The sequence below is a fragment of the Camelus ferus genome, chromosome 13 (assembly GCF_009834535.1).
Source record: "Camelus ferus isolate YT-003-E chromosome 13, BCGSAC_Cfer_1.0, whole genome shotgun sequence".
Lineage (NCBI taxonomy): Eukaryota > Metazoa > Chordata > Mammalia > Artiodactyla > Camelidae > Camelus > Camelus ferus.
In genome coordinates this window covers 64,695,868-64,714,895 of record NC_045708.1, presented here as the reverse complement: position 1 = coordinate 64,714,895, position 19,028 = coordinate 64,695,868, and the positions used below count along the sequence as shown (strand labels likewise).

The 19,028-nt window shown below is 41.9% G+C and overlaps 1 long non-coding RNA gene across 1 annotated transcript; it reads left to right on the top strand.

Moving 5' to 3' along the window:
- The first annotated feature begins 201 nt into the window (after window positions 1–201).
- Window positions 202–17,143, top strand: LOC116668183. The gene is made up of 3 exons (XR_004325247.1): window positions 202–322; window positions 1,254–1,256; window positions 17,132–17,143. It is a non-coding gene; the product is annotated as an uncharacterized LOC116668183 (long non-coding RNA).
- Window positions 17,144–19,028: the final 1,885 nt, after the last annotated feature.

The following is a 19,028-nucleotide window of genomic DNA, read 5'->3' as shown; positions in this document are numbered from 1 at the left end:
AAGACCAGGTAGTTGAAACAATAAAAGATTGCCTGTTATCTAAAGAAAACCAGGCATCTCAAGTTCAAGAATTTAGTGCTTTTCTTTGTATGGGAGGAAGCAAACATTTGGGCTCATTGTATTCATTCCTTTGACAAGCATCTAGCTATCCAGGGCGGTTTATTTTGTCCTTTCTTATTCTGAGTCCCCTCAGGGCACCATTGTGAGTAGCTGCAGAGGCTGGGCTTGCAGGCCTGTCCTCACTGGGGGATGGCAGCAGCTGCTGATGCCTTGGATTCAGCATTTTTTGTTTACTGATATAGTTGCAGTATTTTTGTTCACAGTGTTCCTCCTCCTTTGTCCTAAATTCGAATGAGTATTTTGGGAGGCATTTCATGACCAATTTTGTCCTCTGGTGCTAGGCTGGCTCATTCCTAGATCAGGTGAAGAATCTGTTGACATGCCACTCAAAGTGCTAGTTTGTGGATCAGGCCCTGTTGATACTAAAAATCCTCTGGGTCACCTGTCTTACTAGTCTGTTATGATCCAGGAAGTGTTTACCCCTCGTTGCTCATTCCCATACCTAGAATCACACTATTACAATTATTCTATACAGGGTTATAAATTTTATCTTTTTCCTCAAGATGTTTAGCCATCATCAGTCTTGTTGGAGGCCTAGTTACACACTGGGAAATGTAAGAGACAACAATCTTATAAAATGGGTTATCAGTAATACAGCTAGTAACGTTAATAAAGTCACTAGTAAGGATTTAATAGTTGAGAAGTTACATTTTTGGGTTAAAATTTTGCTTGTTTTTCTGATTAAGCTTGAGTGATCTTAGAAGAAAATTCATATTCATGGTCAGGCTCAGAGCAGGTGTTATTAATTGGCCAGGTGAGGTGTCCCATCTTGTAATGTCAACAGTGGCCTAAATAGAACTATAATTTTTTTAGAGTAAATTTTCTGAGGGCTGTCGAGTTAGAGCTTTGGAGTAGGGAAACCCACCAAGGTAACACAGAAGTACTGGATAGAGGTAGTTTACCATGAACCTAACAATTGGATTAGTTCATAATCAAAGTTATGAGCAATTATCGAAGTAATTGGTATAGAGACCTGGTCCAGTGTCTTGGGTCAGCTGTCTACTTCAGACGTTGTCTTCTTCTCATCCTGGCCTGGTAGCTTCTTCTCCATTTGAGCGTTGTTTTAAGGTGAGCAGTGCTCAACAGGCCAGTGCACTGCAGGGGCTCTTTCGTACTGGAAACTAATCCAAAAGTCAGTTTCCTTCAGCTTTGCTGTTTATGGCCTACTTAAGAGTACCTGATAAATCGTCCTTCCATCCAGGTTGGAGAAAATTCTTTAAGTCATGCCTGTTCCAGTGTGTATAATCCCCTGGTTGCAGGTGATGGGGCATCGGACCCTGATTCTTCTGGACTCCCCGAGGAGGTGGATGGGCACAAAGGGCCGCTGCTGGTACCAAGGCTGCGGTTTCTCGTAGAGTTCAGGCGAAGGAGAGAAGTCTGCTCTGGGTCCCTTCGTGGTCGCCAAAACTGTCGACTGAAATAAAAGCGCAGCCTAAAAGTTGAGACTTCTGTTTTATTTGGCGGGAGGACTTGAGCCGGGATGACAGCCCCTCACAAGGCTCTGAGGGATTGCTCCCAGGTGCTTTTCTGATATTCAGTACTTTCTAGGTGAGCTGTTTTTTGTTTTATTTATTTATTTTTTAATCACAGTAAACTTTAAACTTGTTCTGTTTAACAGTAGTGTCTTGAAATTTCACAGTTACATGTTTTGGTGTAGGTCTATTTTCATTTATTGTGCTGGATTGTCAGTGAGCCCCTTTCAGTCTGGAAACTCATCTTTCTGTTCTTAAAGAGTTAAAATAATTTTCTTTAAGTAATATTTTCTCATATGCTCTGAATTCATGAGTTCAAAATTCACATTCAGGTTTTTTTTTTTTTTTTATTGACGTGTAGTTGGTTTACAGTGTTACATTAGATGTACAATACAGTGATTCAATATTTTTATAGATTATACTACATTTAAAATTACTGTAAAATATTGGTTATATTCCCTATAGTGTACATTACATCTTTGTGTATTATTTATCAGATTTTTAAATTTCATATTAAAATCACTGCTTGGCATTTTAAGTGAATGAAATAGCTGCAGTTAGAATAGGAAAAGTATTTCTCAAGAAGTACTGAGACACTGAATTTTCTGAGACAAGTTTCTTTAACCTGTTGTAAAACACCGTCTTTGCTAGGTATGAAGGGTGAAGAAGCCAGAATTCCTTGGTTTAGGCTGTGCAATGAATAAGGTTCATCCTGTTTTCTGACACAAATATATATGTGTACATAGACAGGAAATCCGTTCACAACTAAACACAATGGAGGGTGAGAAGATTAATGTTTCCTGAGTGAGAACAGTATGTCCTGTAACAGAGTGTCATGGAATTTATTTCTCAACTCCTTGGTACAAAATACCATTTCAATAATGAGTAGGCATCATTCACTCCAAGGCAGTGGGATGATTAAATTTGCATTTGGAATTGTAGTTTTGATATATAGTTTTGAAATTTCAAGACACTGGAGTTATAGAGAACATGTTTAAAGTTTACAGTGATAAAAAACAAACAGAAACTGCACTTAGGAATTACTGAAAATCAGAATTGCGAAGGTAATTTGGATATTACTTTACAAATTGTTTATTAATGCCAATTTTTACCATTCTTTCTGTCTAGAACATTATAAAGAAAAAAGTCTTTATAACGTAATGAAAAGGACAAGTTGCAGATTACTATATCTAGCATATACTTTAGCTCATCATGCTTTTGAGATCAGTTGTTCTATGGAAACTCAACCACATTTATTGGACATCTTTATGAAATGATCGATTCCACAGAGAAATTTATGTACACCCCCTTGTTTTCATTGTACTGATTTTTAATTAAAATATTCATCAAAATATTACTTATCTGACTAACTTAGACCAGGATTTTGCTGAGTATTTGTTTATTCCTTCATTCACTTAGTCAACAAGGATTGTGTAAACCTTTCTTGGTGAGTCAGGGTCATCATTCTACATTACTGATTGTGTTAAACTTCAGGAAAGTTTTGCCCTCAGGCTCTGTGAAGCTGTTTAGTGCAATTGCCCTCAAATACAATGCTTTGGGAACATTATGCTTTTTGAGAAAAAGCTCCCATGACTCAGTAAGGAAAAGCAAAACAACCCAATAGGAAAAAGAAATGAACAGGCATTTCATAGAGAAGGAATAACAAATGGATCATAAACATATGAAAAGATTCTCAACTTCTTGGTGATCAGAGAAACGCACATTAAAACCACAGTGAGTTACCAGTGTACACCACCACTGTAAAAATCCTGCAAAACCAAGTATTACTGAGGATATGAAGCTATAGAACTGTTTTATACTGCTAGTAAAATATAAAGTTGAGTAATTCTATGGAAAGCAATTTGTCATTAGCCAATAAAGTTGAATACTCCCATCCGTCCAATCCAGCTATTCCATTCCTAGGTGTGAACCCTAGAAAAAACCTTATACATACATAGAAGAGAGATATAAGAATGTTCTGACGGTGCAGTTTATAAGGAAAACCTGAAACAACCTAAATATACATGTGCTGTGGAAAAGACAGATGAATTGCAGTGCACTCATACACTGGAATTCCACCCAGCGGTGCAAATTAGCATGTTACAGCCACCTGCATCAATGTAGTTGACTGCTGTAAACAATGTTGAAGAAAAAAAAGGAAGTCTCAGAAGGATATATGCAATTATTACTCACTTTATAAAAAGTTAAAAGGCTGGTTTTACTAAATACATATTTTATAGGGATATATAAAACTTGATCCAACTATAAAGCAAAGCAAAAAAAAAAAAAAAATTAACAGATTATCCAGAGAGTATACATGGGAGGAAGGTAGGTAAGAGGTGTGATTATAGAAATTCACATAGAGGGATTCAGAGCCTTGGTAATGTCCTATTACTTCATTTATTTAGTTTTTTTTGGGGGGGGTAGTAATTAGGTTTATTTCTGTATTTTTAGAGGAGGTACTGGGGATTGAACCCAGAATCTCCTGCATGCTAAGCATGTGCTCTAGCACTTGAGCTCTACCCTACCCCTGTCCTGTTACTTCAGTATCATTTTATTCAGCCAGTATTTCCTAAATGCCTAGTATGTGCCAGGCACACAGGGTACAAGAGCCCTTTATGTAGAACATTTTCTATGAGGAAAGATTTAAAAATGATTGAAATATACACAAAATGTTATGATAACTCACAGAGAAAAAAATGTGACAATGAGCGTGTGTATGTCCATGAGTGACTGAAAAATTGTGCTGAACACTGGAATTTGACACAACATTGTAAAATGATTATAAATCAATAAAAATGTTAAAAAAATAAAAATAAAAATGATTGAAATAAATTATTAAATTATTATTGTTTTAGAAGGTGATAAGTTCTATTGAAAAAATAAGACGGTGAGGGAGTTAAGACAGATCAGAGTGGTTGTGTGGTTAACATAGAATTAAATGAGGCAGAAGTAGGTTTCATTGAGAAGATGACGTCTGAGCCATGATTTGAGGGGAATAAGAGAGTGAGCCACATGGCTCTCTGGGTGAGTAATATTTTAAGCAAAGCGACCGACCTGTGCAGTGGTCTTATTACGGCGATGTGTCTGATGTCTTTGGGGAGAAACGGGGAGGGCATTGCAGCTGAAACAGAATAAGCAATTTGGTCAGAGATGTAGAGGTGTCCATAGGGCTTTATAGGGCATTGTATAGGTCAGGGGTTGGCAGCCTTGTTCTGTAAAGGGCCAGGCAGTAAATATTTTAGGCTTTCTGGGCCATAGGGTGTCAGCTGTAAGCACTCAGCTCTGCTGTTGTGACATGAAAGCAGCCATGGCCAATATGTAATGAATGGACGTGGTCATCTTCCACGAAACTTTAAGAAAATGGATGGCGAGTGGATGCACTCCTAGGCTGTGGCTTGCTGACTCCTGTGCTGGGTGATGTGGGCAGCCGTTGCAGGTTTCTGAGCTGAAGAATAGCAGGTTTTAACGTAGTCATTTAAAAGAATCTTTCTGCTTTGCTGTATGTTGAGAAGGGATTGCAGTGAGTGCCCAGGGTGAAGCCAGGAGATCTTCTCTTGCGATAATCAGACAAGAGATGATAATGGCTTGAATCTTGACGGCACAGCTGAGGCAGAGAAGCGGGGTCCATGTCTCTGCTTTTGAAAGTGGAGGAAACTGGCTTTGCTGATTGATTGGATGCGGGTGTGAGGAAAAAGCCAGGATGACTGTAAAGTTTTCAGCCTGAGCATCATTTAAGGAGAGAAATAGCTTTTGTGATTACATGTTATTTTTTATATTATATATTATGTTTTATAAATTGTATGTCTGGTAGATTTAACAGTATATGTATATATTTTAAAAGAATGTGTTCCATGCATGATCTGGTGTTTCATTCAGCAGCCTGACTAACCAGGTTTTACCTTCTTATCCTATTTCACTGTTTTCCCTCCCTCCTATTGCATTTTTTCCCCAAGCATGTGAGCTGACAGAAATAGCACAGAATGACTAGACCGACTTGGGAGAGGAAGAAGCAAAATGTCTAGAATAAATGGAAACTTAAGATTCCCATGAGCACTGCAATTTTTCCACCATTCTCCTGAAACTAGTCCCCTGTAAGGGGACATCAGCAGCCGCACGGGAGAGGAGGGAAGGGAAAGAAAGCTGAAGGGCAGGCAGGCATGGGGGGAGAAAGGGAAGGAGAGAAGGAACGAAGGAAAACCAGGATGACCGCTGGCTCTGTTGAGATGACACCAAAATGATAACCTGTAACTGATGAGAATTTTCTGTTAAGTACATTTCATTTCTCTCAACGTTTACTAGAAGGACAAGCTAGAAGCTTAGGACAAGGAAGGAAAATAGGCTCCATCCCTGGGACCCTGTGCTGAAGTTCCTGCAGTGTGTTCAGTAGCATTTCTGACAGTAGTGGTGAATCCATTTAGAGTGAAATGATGTCACAGGGAGAGGCAAAGAATTGGGGTTTTTCAGTATCATTCAAAAGAAGCAGAGGAGAATACCATGCTTTATAGAAGTTTAAAATATTTGTACAGATCTTGGAATTTTAAGGAAAGGAAACCATGATAAGGAATGAAAATGATTCCTGGTCCCATAGGAATTTATAATTTAGTGGTAAAAGAAGAATATATACAAAAGCAAAGAGGTGAAGGAGGTGGGTGGGAGTATGGAACGCCTGCCCTGGCAGTCCATCCACACTGGAGCTCTGGTGCTCTGGTGTGGGCTGCTTCTAAATTGCAGCACCTCCCGAAGCCCCTCAGACTGAGGGCAGAGGGAATGTTCATGAACTGTTTCTGGTCGAGAACCTCCTTCCACACTGCATCTCAGTCGACTCCATCCAATCCTAACATCCATAACGTTCTCGGAGTCAAAGCTTGCCCTGGGCTGAGATTCCAGACCAGATTGAGATCTGAAAGGAAGTAAAGATGTCTTTCCCCGTCACATCCGAGACAAGTAGAGATACCAAGGGGGAGGATTCAAAGTAAGCCAGAAGACGAACTAGGAAACCTGAGGAGAAAGCCTCCAAGGAAACGTGGAAAGAGTCCTGATCCTGGGAGCAGGGTGAGTACAAAGAGAGCTGGGAGCTCCGAACTGCAGGGATGAGAGAGAGCTCAGGAGGCATCAGAAGGGAGGTGAGAGTGGAAGCTGAGGGGCTGCTGAACATCTGCTAGCATTTGCAGCTTGAGCTTACGGTTTTGTGTGGGTGTGTTAGCCTGGCTTAAAAGCATCAGGGGTGGAGCAGCCACTTGGCACCGACTGGAACCACATGGACCTCCAGTGGTGGAGCTGAGAGATGAGCATGGAAATGGACTCGGGGGACTGCTCACTCCATGGGACTATACACCAGAAGCAGGCGAAGATATTTTAAAACAGGAGAAGTGAAAAAAAAAGGGAGGGAAAGGAGCATTTGTCATAACTATAGGAATATGGGCCCTGAACATGGAAGAAGCTGTGTTCCAACTTTCCCGCTTACTAGCTATTTGACTTTGTGTAAATAATATAAAATTTCTGAGCCTAAACTTTCTTATTTTTAAGATTGAGATTATAATATGCAACTCACAGTTGACATAGTTACATATAATGTTAACATAATACTACACATATATACGTGGGCTTGCATAATGTTTGGTATAGAACAGATGCTCAGTGATCGGTAGTTCTCTTCTCTCTCTCTCTCTCATTATTATTATTTTTTTTTGGTAGGGGAGGTAATTATGTTTGTTCATCTATTTATTTAATGGAGTACTGGGGATTGAACCCAAGACCTTGTGCATGCTAAACACCCGCTTTACCACTGAGCTACACCCTCCCCCTCCTTCCTTTTCTTTTTATTGTCATGTTCTTGAAAAACGATTAGATTAGTCAGCGGCTGTATTATTTATTGACAGGTATTATTTGTATAAAAATGTATCATCAACTCTGGACTTTAGTTAATAATAGTGTATTAATATTAATTCATCAGTTGTAACATGTATCACTAATACAAGATGTTAATAATAGGAGAAATTGTATGTGGAGGGAAGAGGAGGTACATGGGAACTCTGTACTTTCATTCAGTTCTTCTGTACAAAGCCTATTAATTTTTTCTTCATGTACAAGGTAGAGCAGGTGAAGATTAAAGAAAGTAAAAGATACGATCTCTGCTCTCTAGAATTTTACAGTTTAGTTGAAGACACAGACACAACAAAAGGGAAGAGCTTGTTTGTAAGGGCAAGGCATACCTTTTTAAGAAGTTAAACCAGGGTCTCTCAACAGCAGCCCTGTTGCCATTGTAGCCCTGTTGTCAGGGCTGTTTGTTGCATTGTAGGTTTGTCAACATGTCTCCAGATTTTGCCCCTTGTTCCTGGGAGGCAAAATTGCTCCTGGATAAGAACCACTGAGGTACATAAGATGTCCTCTTCTTTCATCCCTACCTTCCATTGATCCATCAGCAAGTCTTATACCATCTCACCTTTGCTTACCTTGGATCTTCTTTTGTACCGTGAAATGTGCCCTGAGATATGCCCTGTACCACTAGAAAGCCACCATCATCTCGTGTCTAGACCACAGCAATTGAGGGTGAAGTCATGCTGCCTGATCTCCCTGCTTCTACATGATCTCCTTCAGTTCATTCTCCTCACAGGATCTGTGGTCATTTAAAAACATAAGTCCAAGCATATCACCCCTGCTGGTTAAACTCTTGTACAGGGATTCTCAACAGTCTGCACAGTGGATTCACAACCAAAGCCTAAAAGCAAACAGTGAGGCTTGTGTCCCATTCCCCCAAATGTCACTGGGTGTCAGGATGTCCTTCTGTGTTTTAGTCCTGATATTACACTGATCCATCTTTCAGCTCATTCTTACTCTGTTCACCTGTGTCTACTCTGCTATTAAATCCATGTTCTGAATTTTTAATTTCAGTTAGATATCTTTCAGTTCTAGAATGTCCATTTGATTCTTCTCTATCTTTTATTTTTTGAACACATTAATCGTAGATACTAGAGATGTTAGACAGCTGCTTTAAAATAGCTGAGTCACCGGTAGATCTGTTTTTCTTTTCTTTCTTTTTTAATTTTGAATTTATTGAGGCTTTATTTTTATGAAGCAGTTTAAGGATCACAGCAAAATTGAAGGGTAGGTACCAAAGTTTTCCATATACGCCCTGCCCCACCCAACATGCACAGCCACCCCATTTTCAACGCCGCCTACCAGAATGGTACATGTAATACAATTGATGAACCTACATTGACAACGTCATAATCACCCAAAGTCCACAGTTTGCATTACAGTTCAGTCCGGGTGTTAACACATTTAATGGGTTTGGACAAACATAGACTATGTACTGTGTGATTCCAACTGTATGTGCCATCCTGGAAAAGGCAAAACTATGGAGATGGTTAAAAGATCAGTGATTGACAGAGGCTTCAGGGAGAGAGGGCAGGATGAAGAGACAGAACACAGAGGATTTTTAGGGCAGTGAAAATACTCTGTGTGTTTTTATTTTCTTTTGATTTTTAATAATTTGGTTGGTTTTAAAATTAAGTGCCAGGCATTCTGTGTTAAAAAATTATAGCCTCTGGATGGTTTTATCTTTCTCCAAAGAGGGTTGACATATCTTCGGGCCAACAGAAGCCAGAAGGTCAGAGCAGTCCTGTCAAGGTCTGGTTTTAGACTTTGTTAGGGCCGGTCTATCTCAGTTTAGCCCTCACTCCTGGGTGTACCCTTTACTCCCATTGGGCAGCCCTTCTATGGTTTATCTACCTGGGACTCGGTACCTTGGCGAGGAGCTCCAGCCTGCACCTGCCCAGCACCACGAGGCTGCTAAAGCAGCTTGGCCTTCATCTGTTGCTTTGTGTTGGGTTTCTTGGCGCCTTGCCCTGTACACGCACAGCTTAGCAATCATCCAATACTCTGAGGAGAAATTGCACAAGACTTTTAGGTTTGCTTTCCTGCAGTTCTCACCACTCTGGGATTTTGCCTTTCAAGGAAAAAGCCACGTGGCTATGAAGCAGTGCTTCCCTTCGCTCGGCAGTCATGGTCCTGGAAGTCCTATGAGGGCTGGTTGCTCTCCAGTGAGTTCACACAGTTGTTTTGTGTACTTTGTTTAACTTTTAACGTTATTTTTAATGGAAAGATTATCTAATTTAAGATACTGTATTATGTCTGGTACCAGAAATCCTGGCACTGGAATTTTTTTTAAGCTTTCTAGGGGATTCTATAGCCAAGAACCACTGCTGCTGGTTTACCATTATATTTAGATTTAACAATTTACAGCAATTTGCCTTGGCTTATAAATTCTATAAACTCAAGGGACTTCTCTTCTTTATTCACTGCTATATCTGTATCAGCTAGAACAGTCTCTGGCACACAGATGAATTGGTGAATCAGTGGTGAAAACATTAATATAAAAGCTGTCCTTAAAAACGCCCCACTTTGAGGACAAATTAGGGGCCTAAGGAACAGACAGTAACAATTCAGGGAAATGAAAAGAGGACTGTGTCTTATTAATAAAAAGCTTTCCAAATAAAAAATAATTTACAGTCTCATCTCTCTATATCAGTCTAAGCTTTGGGGTATATAACCGAACTCACTTTAAATGGAAACTGAGGTCAATGGAGTATGAAGGGTGGCTCTGATGATGCCATAAAATGTGTGGGCCAGTGCTAAACACTTCATTTCTGGGGTCAGTGATCTCAGAGAGACTTTGCCAAAAAATGACTTTAGCTAATGTGAGGTAGTAGAAAATACATTGTTCCCTGTCCCTGGTTCCTGGCACAGAGCTCCTAAAACCCTTGTGATTTCCCAAGTGATAAGAACACCAGGAGCATCTTTGTTCTACCACGTGGTCTTTAGCCCAATTCCTGACACAGGGCTCCTGAAAGCCTTGTGATTTCCCGGGTGATGGGAGTGTCTTTTGTACCAATGAGGTGACTCTGGGTGGGCTCCTGGATGAGGACTGGTCACCAGAAAGACCCAGCCATGGTTGGACACTTGGAATTTTCAGTCCTACCCCCATTTGCTTGAGAAGGGAGAAGGGTTGAAAATGGAGTCAACAATGGACCATGCCTATGTGACAAAGCCTCCGAAAAGATGCCAAAAGTATGAAGTTAGGAGAGCTTCCAGGTTGGCAAATACATCCACACCCGGAGGGTGACACACCCCCAGCTCCACGGAGACGGAAGCTCCAGCACTCAGGACCCTCCCAGACCTTTCCCTGTGCACCTCTTCATCTGGCTGTGTCCTTTATCACATTCTCCAGTAAATGGTAAACTTCAGTGTCTCCCTGAGTTCTGTGAGCCACTCTAGCAGATTAATCGATCCTGAGGAGGGGGTCACGGAAACCTCTGATTTGTAGCCTAGTTGGACAGTTGTCAGCAGCCTGGGGACCTACTGCTTGGGATTGGCAACCCAAGTGAGAGGCAATCTTGTGTGACCGCGCCCTTAACCCGTGGGACCTGACACTATCTCTAGGTGTAGATAGTGTTAGAATTGAGATAAATTGTAGGACACCCAGCTGGCTGTCGTGGAGAGTGTCATGGAGTGGGGACAGCCTCCACACATTTGGTGACCAGAAGTGTCAGAAGTGAAGTGTTCTGTGTGAGAGTAAAAGGGAAGGGCACAGGAGGCAGACTGGCCTGAGGTTTCTCCTTCATAGCTAAGGAGAAGCAGAGAACTCCAAAGGACATGGTTGGCAGTTCAGAGTTAGAAAAATTGCGGACTCGGGGAACCAGCTGGGTCAGCATTTGAAGTTGCTAAAATGTGAACTCAAATCAAAGCCAGCTGAACTGGTCAAAACAAAACAAAACAAAACAAAACAAAACTTGCTGTCAGGACCTTAAGAGTTTAAAGAGATTAAGAGGACACCAGGGCAGCATTCCGCGCTCTTAATGCGGGTCCCACAACTTGTGACGTTGCCCTAAGACATTGAGGCCTGAGTCAGCCCCACGCACTTTACATCCCCTCCTGGGTTCTTGCTGCTTGTCAGCTGGAGGGCTTTCCAGGTTCTTCAGAACCTCTGCGTGGCTAGTAACGAGGTCAGGGAAATGCCTTGGTGGCACTTACTGTTCCAGTTAATATTGCTTACATTTCTACAGTATAAATACTGTCTCTTTCTTCCTCCTTGAAATTTTTAGTGAAGCCTGGTCTGATTACTAACAAACACATTCAAAGCATTCTTACAAGCTGGTTGGGGCTGCCTTACCCTTCGGGGAGCTCGTCCTCACAACTCACAGGTTACACATTATAAACAGGAGCAGAGACATCTGGTAGGCAGCCTAGAGTTTATAGTTTTTGAACTTCAACTGTGACATTTGGTGATTTCGTAAAGTAAACAGAGGGACTAAGTCATGCGGAGCTGTGTATTCTTGTGGTCCTTGGAGGGAGAGGAGGTTGAAGTAAGGAGAGAGGAGATTTGCGGTTGGAGCCCGGAGATGACCCAGCTCTGCATAACCCTGCTCCTCTTGCGATGCTGGCGCTTCAAGGCTTCCATAATCTATGTTGGACATACGTGATTAGAGTGCGAGCTGTAGTCTCAAGAAACTGCAATGCTATTGGGCTAAATCCATTGCCTTTGACTGAATCCAAAGATGCTTGCATCAGTCCCCTCGGACCACCGTAAACCGGGTGTGCTTCAAACAGAAATGTGTAGTGTCCACACTTCTGGAGGCAAGGGTTCCAAAGTCAGGTTGTCAGTGAGTCCCTGCTCCCGCTTCCTTCCTTCCTTCTTCCCCGCTTCTTGTCCTTAGCTGGCATCTTGCACTTTCGAGCTGGCAGCTGCCTAATTCCAATACCTGCCTGCATCATCACATGGCACTCTCCCTGAGTGCGTTGTTCACATAACCATCCTTTTATAAGGACAGCAGTCCTGTTGGATTAGGGGCCCACCCTAATCAGGTATGACCTCATCTTACCTAATTACATCTACAGCAACCCTGTTTCCAAATAGGGTCACATTGTTAGGTACTTCAAAGATATGTTAGGACTTCAGCTTGCTTTTTTTATGAGGGACACACTTCAACCCCTAACAACCCTCACGTGGGCAGCCACACTGATCACACCAGAGATGAGAAGAAAGAAAGCATCTCCTTCCTGATGGAACCTAGTTCTACTGGTGTGGAGACCTGTGGCTCCAAGAAACATATCTCATTTTCTCTGCAGAGCCCCCTACTCCTCCTCCTCACAATTGACCCCTCTCTAATAATGTACAAAAGAGACATGCTCCCCAGTGGTGATTAGTGCAAAGTTTTTCTTGATTCATGGAAAGTCTCTACTGATGTTATAGGGAGTTATTGACCCAAACTTAATGTTTGCTACCACTTCCAGGGATGGTGGCTTCGGGATGAATATCTACTATTTGGAGTGAGCCCAACGGTGGAAATGAGAAAGTATCTGTCTTTTTTTATCTGCCTGTTCAATTTGTTTGCCAAGGTCATGTCTCCCTGTGATAGAAACCATTCACACTTTACATACCAGCCAGTTGACGATGGCTCTGAAGTTATTAGGAAGAGAGATGGGAGAGAAACTGCTGGATAATTTTTGTTCTGACCATCTGGGGAAAAAAAAAAAGACCGCTAAAGTTTTTCTTAGGAGAGACCGTTAATCCCCAGAACCTCCTCACACACCCTTGTCACTGTTGAATATTTGAAGTTTAAGGAGATGAGAAACAAACATCCAGTTTATAGCACTGCTCTTAACCAGGATTTCCTCAAGGGCAACAGCCAGCTGTGTGTGATGTTGCTGAGAAAACAGAGGTGGATATTTACATAACAGGAGTGCTTAATTTGCATATGTCTATCCAAATTATATTGGCTGCTCTATGGCAGCTTTAGAAGTCCTTATTTCTGTCTTGAAGCTTGGTAATTCAGGAGGTTGCAGTGGAAAGAGCTTAGATTCAGGAGTGAAAATGGTAGGTTTGACTCCAGGAACCTCGAATTCTGGTTGCCAACTTGGGCAGTTCCTGAGTCTCAGAATCCATTTGTAAAATGTGTAAGTCAAGCTTTGCAGGCTCCCACAGCTGTGCTGCAGTGTTATTAGGAGAGTGTGCTTTCGAATCCCACGGCTCCTAGTTCAGACCTGCCGCTCATGTTCCTTAATCTCACTACACCTCAGGTCCTTAAGATGAGGGAGGATAGGGTCTCCTTCTGGTAGAGAAGGTGTTCTAGGCCCTTTATGAGTAAGAAAGTAAAAATCATCCTCTTGTTGGTAACTTGTGCACTGATCACATGAATTCATGGGCACGATTCCAAGCTGAGTGACAGCATTGCTCCAACTATGACTATGGATTACGTTCGTACATACAGCATGTGGGTGTGGTATACTCAACAGAGAGCTACCCATCCTTGGGCTAAAAATGCTGTTGAATCATTACCTTCCAGGGACAGAATTGGCATTGTTTTCTCTTTGCTTCTCTGCTTTTTGTTTCAATTTTCCTTTGTCTCAGAGATGTTGAATATGGGGCATGTCCCTGGCAGAGAGAGCAGAATGACGTTTGGCGTCTGTTAGACTCTCCATCCTGGGTAGTGTTTTCCGGAGTCTAACCAAATGTCAAACATGAGATAAATGCTTTATCAGATGTGAACAGCCACCTGTCCTCCCTTCCCCACCCTTGCCTCACCCCACCCTGTGACTAACCCAAGTTCAGTTCAGAAAGGGAGTGTGAGCTGGACAACGGCCGATCTTGTCCCAGGGTGTCCAGAGGACTAATCCAGGACCACCTCATCTGAAACACTTCCTGGTCCATTCAGAGGGTACTTTAGGGGTGGGGTGAAGCTTTCAACCCCCAGAGTGCCTCCGTTGGGTGGAGATGAACCCTCTCAGGAAGCTGCGGACCCACACAGTCCCACTCTGAATCATTCTAACAAGCAACAGCCCAGAGCCCTCTTGCCTCTGGACTCTGCCTCCATGTGGCCTTTCGTCACATCTTAACCTGCCTCCCTTAGCACTGCCTGGCCTGTGTTTCCAGCCGTTGTGCTCAGAAGTACAAATGCCTTTTGTATAGAGAGCTGTAAAAAGGCAGCTCGGGTGTCACTTGTCATTATTTTCACAAGGAGAATTCTGGCGCCCACAGAAGCTGTGGGTTTGACAGTGTCCCAGGATTTCTCACAATCACTTTCTCTTTTCCTTCCAGGGCTTCAAGCCACTCTGCTCCCCTTTCTGCTCCACTGTTACATCCATTAGGAGCTGTGTTGTCACAGTTGCTTTCTCTGTTCTTGGTGTTTGCTTAGCCTAAAATGTCAGACTTGTTCTGGCAGGGTGCTGGCCCAAATCAGAGAGGAAGGCAGCAGAGTGGTCAGGAGTCAAATCTCAAATCTTCAACACTAGGCTAATCGGCCAGGTTCACAGGTACTATGGGAGTTAACTGAGCAGGCTCCCCGGTCGTGAGTTTGGGAAGGAAGTTAATGTCCGCTTTTGGATCTGTGATCAGATCTCTCTTGTCTTGTGTGTTAACTTTAGCTTATGCCTGTTGAGCGCCTACCCTGCGTGAGCACCTACCCTGCGTGAGCACCTACCCTGTGCTAAGCACCTACCCTGTGTGAGCACCTGTCCTGCGTGAGCACCTGTCCTGCGTGAGCACCTGTCCTGCATGAGCACCTACCCTGTGTGAGCACCTGCCCTGTGTGAGCACCTACCCTGTGCTAAGCACCTGCCCTGTGTGAGCACCACGCCGGGTGCTGGGGGTACAGGTTGAACAAGGCATCATCCGTGTCCTCAGGGCTCGTTATGACGATGCCCCTGAGTTGAGAGGATGCCACTTCAACCATGGGAAATCACAGTCCCCGCGCCATGCTCACACTGGTTTATAGGCTGAATCCTGAGCATACCTAACTTAGAATATGCCCCATTTTCAAAATTACCCCACAGTGAACTACTAGGTAGTTCTTTCCAAGGTAGGAGCAAGACCTCTTGGGATTTCCCAGCATCTGGGACAGTACATCATGTCCTGATCAGTCTACCTGACACCTTAGAGTTTATAACTTTAGAGTTTATAACATATTCTAATTATCCCTATAAAGTGGTCAGGATAGACGCTATCTTTATTTTACTGATAACAATATTGAGGCCCAGATAGGTCACCTGGCTCTCCTGAGCTTCAAGCCTGAAGTTTCTCAGCCAGGACTTGTCCTTGGTCCTCTTTGCTTTGGACATGCATTTGCCCAAAAGATATTGCTTTTGAGGAATTTAGGAAAGAAGAGGAGGGTGGTGGTGAGAAAAGAAAAAGAAAATTGGCAACGGCTTTGCTCAATCAGGCTCATTTCCTTTTTTTTTTTTTTTTTTTTTTTTTTTCGTTTATTGAAGTGTAGTCAGCTACAGTGTGTCAGCTTCTGGCGTTCAGCATATGCTAATTTCCTTTTAAAGACACTATTGTCTCCAATGATATGTCAGCAGAATAGCACGTTTGGATGTTTTCTTTGCAAGATAAAAATGGGTACTTTTCTACAGTTGTGGATACTGAGGTGACAGAGGCTTTGAGCTGGCTGAGCTGGGAACTGTGCTTTGATGAGGATGTCAGAAGCTGGGTCTGGTTCAGGATCTCCCAGGACACGTGCTGTGAGTGACTCAGTACCTTAAATAGACACTAAACAACAGTACCAGTGACTGCCACTAACACAGCTCATGGACTTACATGGACCCTATAGCTTAATAGGCTGCAAGCTCATACCCTAAAGGAAGATAAAGTAAGACAAAACGAGATGGAAAAGTACCCAAATTCATTGTCCGCTGAAATGGTTTTGGATTGTATAACTGAAATGTCAAAATGCTGCAGGCCTTTTTAATTAGGGATTGCTCATTGTTTATGAATAGAGTCTGAATAAGTTATTTTGCATACTTTTTCCTAATTAAGGGATCCAAACAGAGTGGAAGGGTTTTGATTCTTCATAGGTACCTTTGACCTGCACTGGGCCGACGGGGTGGAGATACCGCAGTTGTTGAAGGGGCCTGGCCGAGAGCGTTCATTTACAGTGCCGCAGGTACGTTCTGGTCTGGTGGCGCAGTTCCTCCCCGAGGAGCCACCTACGGTATCAGAGGGTCAAAGTTTATTTTGGAATGAATAAAAATGAGGCATGTGAAAAGCTTCCACACATAACCTTTTTTTATTCGGGAACCACAGTCTTTTCCATTTCCTCTTTAAAGCTGAAGGCTGGGAAACTCATCAAGGAGACAAATTCATTCATTTTAAACATGTTATATAACCCAGGACTGTGAGATCAGGAAATGAAATGGAAAAGCCGTTTCTGCCATCAGGCTCGTAGCCGTCTGTGGTGGGGTTTTCCTGTTCACCGTGGGTCATGGCGGATCGTTAGCCTCACGCGGCTTTACATTCAAAAACTTCAGTCCGACCACTTGTACTTGCTCTCTCGTATCTGGATGTTTGTCTCCCAAATCATTTGTCAAATTCATAGCTTTTAGCAAATTGTAAAACTGGTCTAATCACTGGCACACATTACTCAGTACTTGCAAAGCTGTACACTTTCAATGATGCTAAAACATTTTCCAAAGGACTCAAGCATATCTGTTTTTCTGCTTCCTTTTCACATCCATTAATTACAGAATCTAGAAACTTCCAGAAGTATTTTCATGTCATTGAAGGAGATTATTTATGTGAGAAGTATCCAGTCCCGCTAGCCCTAATCCCATTAAATTAGGCAGCTATTTCTCTTGTGCTGTGTTATACGTACACTATGGTGCAATAACAGATGCCTCGTTGGTGTGACTTGATGTATTCATTGTTTTGGTTTCAATTACACTTTTCCTGACTAAACTGTAAAAAAAGTCATGCTCTTTCCACTTTTGTTTCTGATGTTTTCCTATTGACTCTGCTCCTCCCAACCCCCTTTGTGAAAGATGAAAGTCAAAATGCATACATGTCGAATACAACATTGTTCCAATTTGTTTGAATTCTTAAGTGAAAACATTCACTCTAGAGTTCACCATAAAGTGAAGCAAAATCCCCAAATAAGCTCTGGCAATATAATCATCAGGAAATTCCTATGGAAGAAAGTCTGATATCTGTGCCTGTGAATGGGACACAGACCTCAGAGAGATTGAAGCAAGATTTCTGGAATAAAATAAGTGGTCAATATATTTTTTTTATATTAATTTTTCTTTATTGTGGCAAGAACACTTGACATGGGATCTACCCTCTTAAAAAATTTTTAGGTGCATAACTCAATACTGTTAACTATAAGCACAGTGTTGTATAGCAGATCTCTAGAACTTACCCATCTTAATGTAACTGAAACTTTTGTTGAACTGAACTGTTGTTGTCACCTGGGAGATCTAACTTGTTCCAACAGACAAAGCAGGATTGGGGGAAAATGAGGTGCCTAAAAAAAGAAATGTGGGACAGTATAGCCCATGAATGTTGACATCATCCCATGGACTCATTTTGAAGAGAGGAAAAAAAATAATTGGAAGAGGGAGAATTTCAGAAAGTTTTTCATTTGATAGTGAATGTGGACAAAACGCATACAGAGATTAGGGTTGTAAGTATCTGATTTATCATCTTTTTCTTTTAAGTACATTCTTTCAGGAGTAACACTTACTGCTTCACTCTGAAGAAGATACTATTCTCAGCTCCAACAAGGTGTGTTATTCCCCAGAGTCAAACAGGAATGAAGTGATCAGTATGGTAATAAAACTCAAGTTTTACAGCTCCATTTCCCTTGCCCTCCTCCAGGAAACCTGTATGTGGGTGGGTTAATTTTCAGATTTCTCAAGGGCTCTACTTATAATATTTTGCTTGTGAAGAATTAGACTGTGCTAATTAGGAAGAAGGTCACCACCTCCAAAAATATAAAAGTTAGAATGTGGTGGTGGAAGCCATATTGGTATCAATTAACCAGATTCTTCCTGAGTCTCAGTCGCCTCCCTTGACACAAATGAAGAAAATGTCTAGAAGTTGAACAGCATATATCCTTACGGTGTAATTTTACAAGTTTCTTAGAATTAGTCTTTGGGAGGATCGACCTCTATTGCTAATGTTTTTGTTTTTAATTGAATATCATTTATGATGGTAAAGTGAGCAAAATAGAAATGTGGAGCCCAAAGCGTCACAGGTCAAATAACCATGTAATTAACATTCCATTCAAGAAACAGAATATCTCCAGCTTCCCAGAAACCCGCCTTGTGCTCTGTCCCAATCGCTAACCTCTCATTCCTCCCCGGAGGTAAACACTATCCCAACGTTAGCACTATGGTTTAGTTTTTCCTGGTTTTAAGCTTTGTGTAAGTGGAAACACAAGAGTCTACATGCTATTTTGTGATGGTTTTTACTCAGCATTATGGATATAAGATTCATCCATGCTGTTCCACATAGCTGCATTTTGTTCATTTTTATTGCTTTGTTGTATTCCACTGTGTGAATACTTTGTTTTTTATTCTTTCTACTTATGATAGGACATTTGGATTGTTTCTAATTTTTGGCTGTTATGAAGAGTGCCACCAATGAACATTCATAAATGT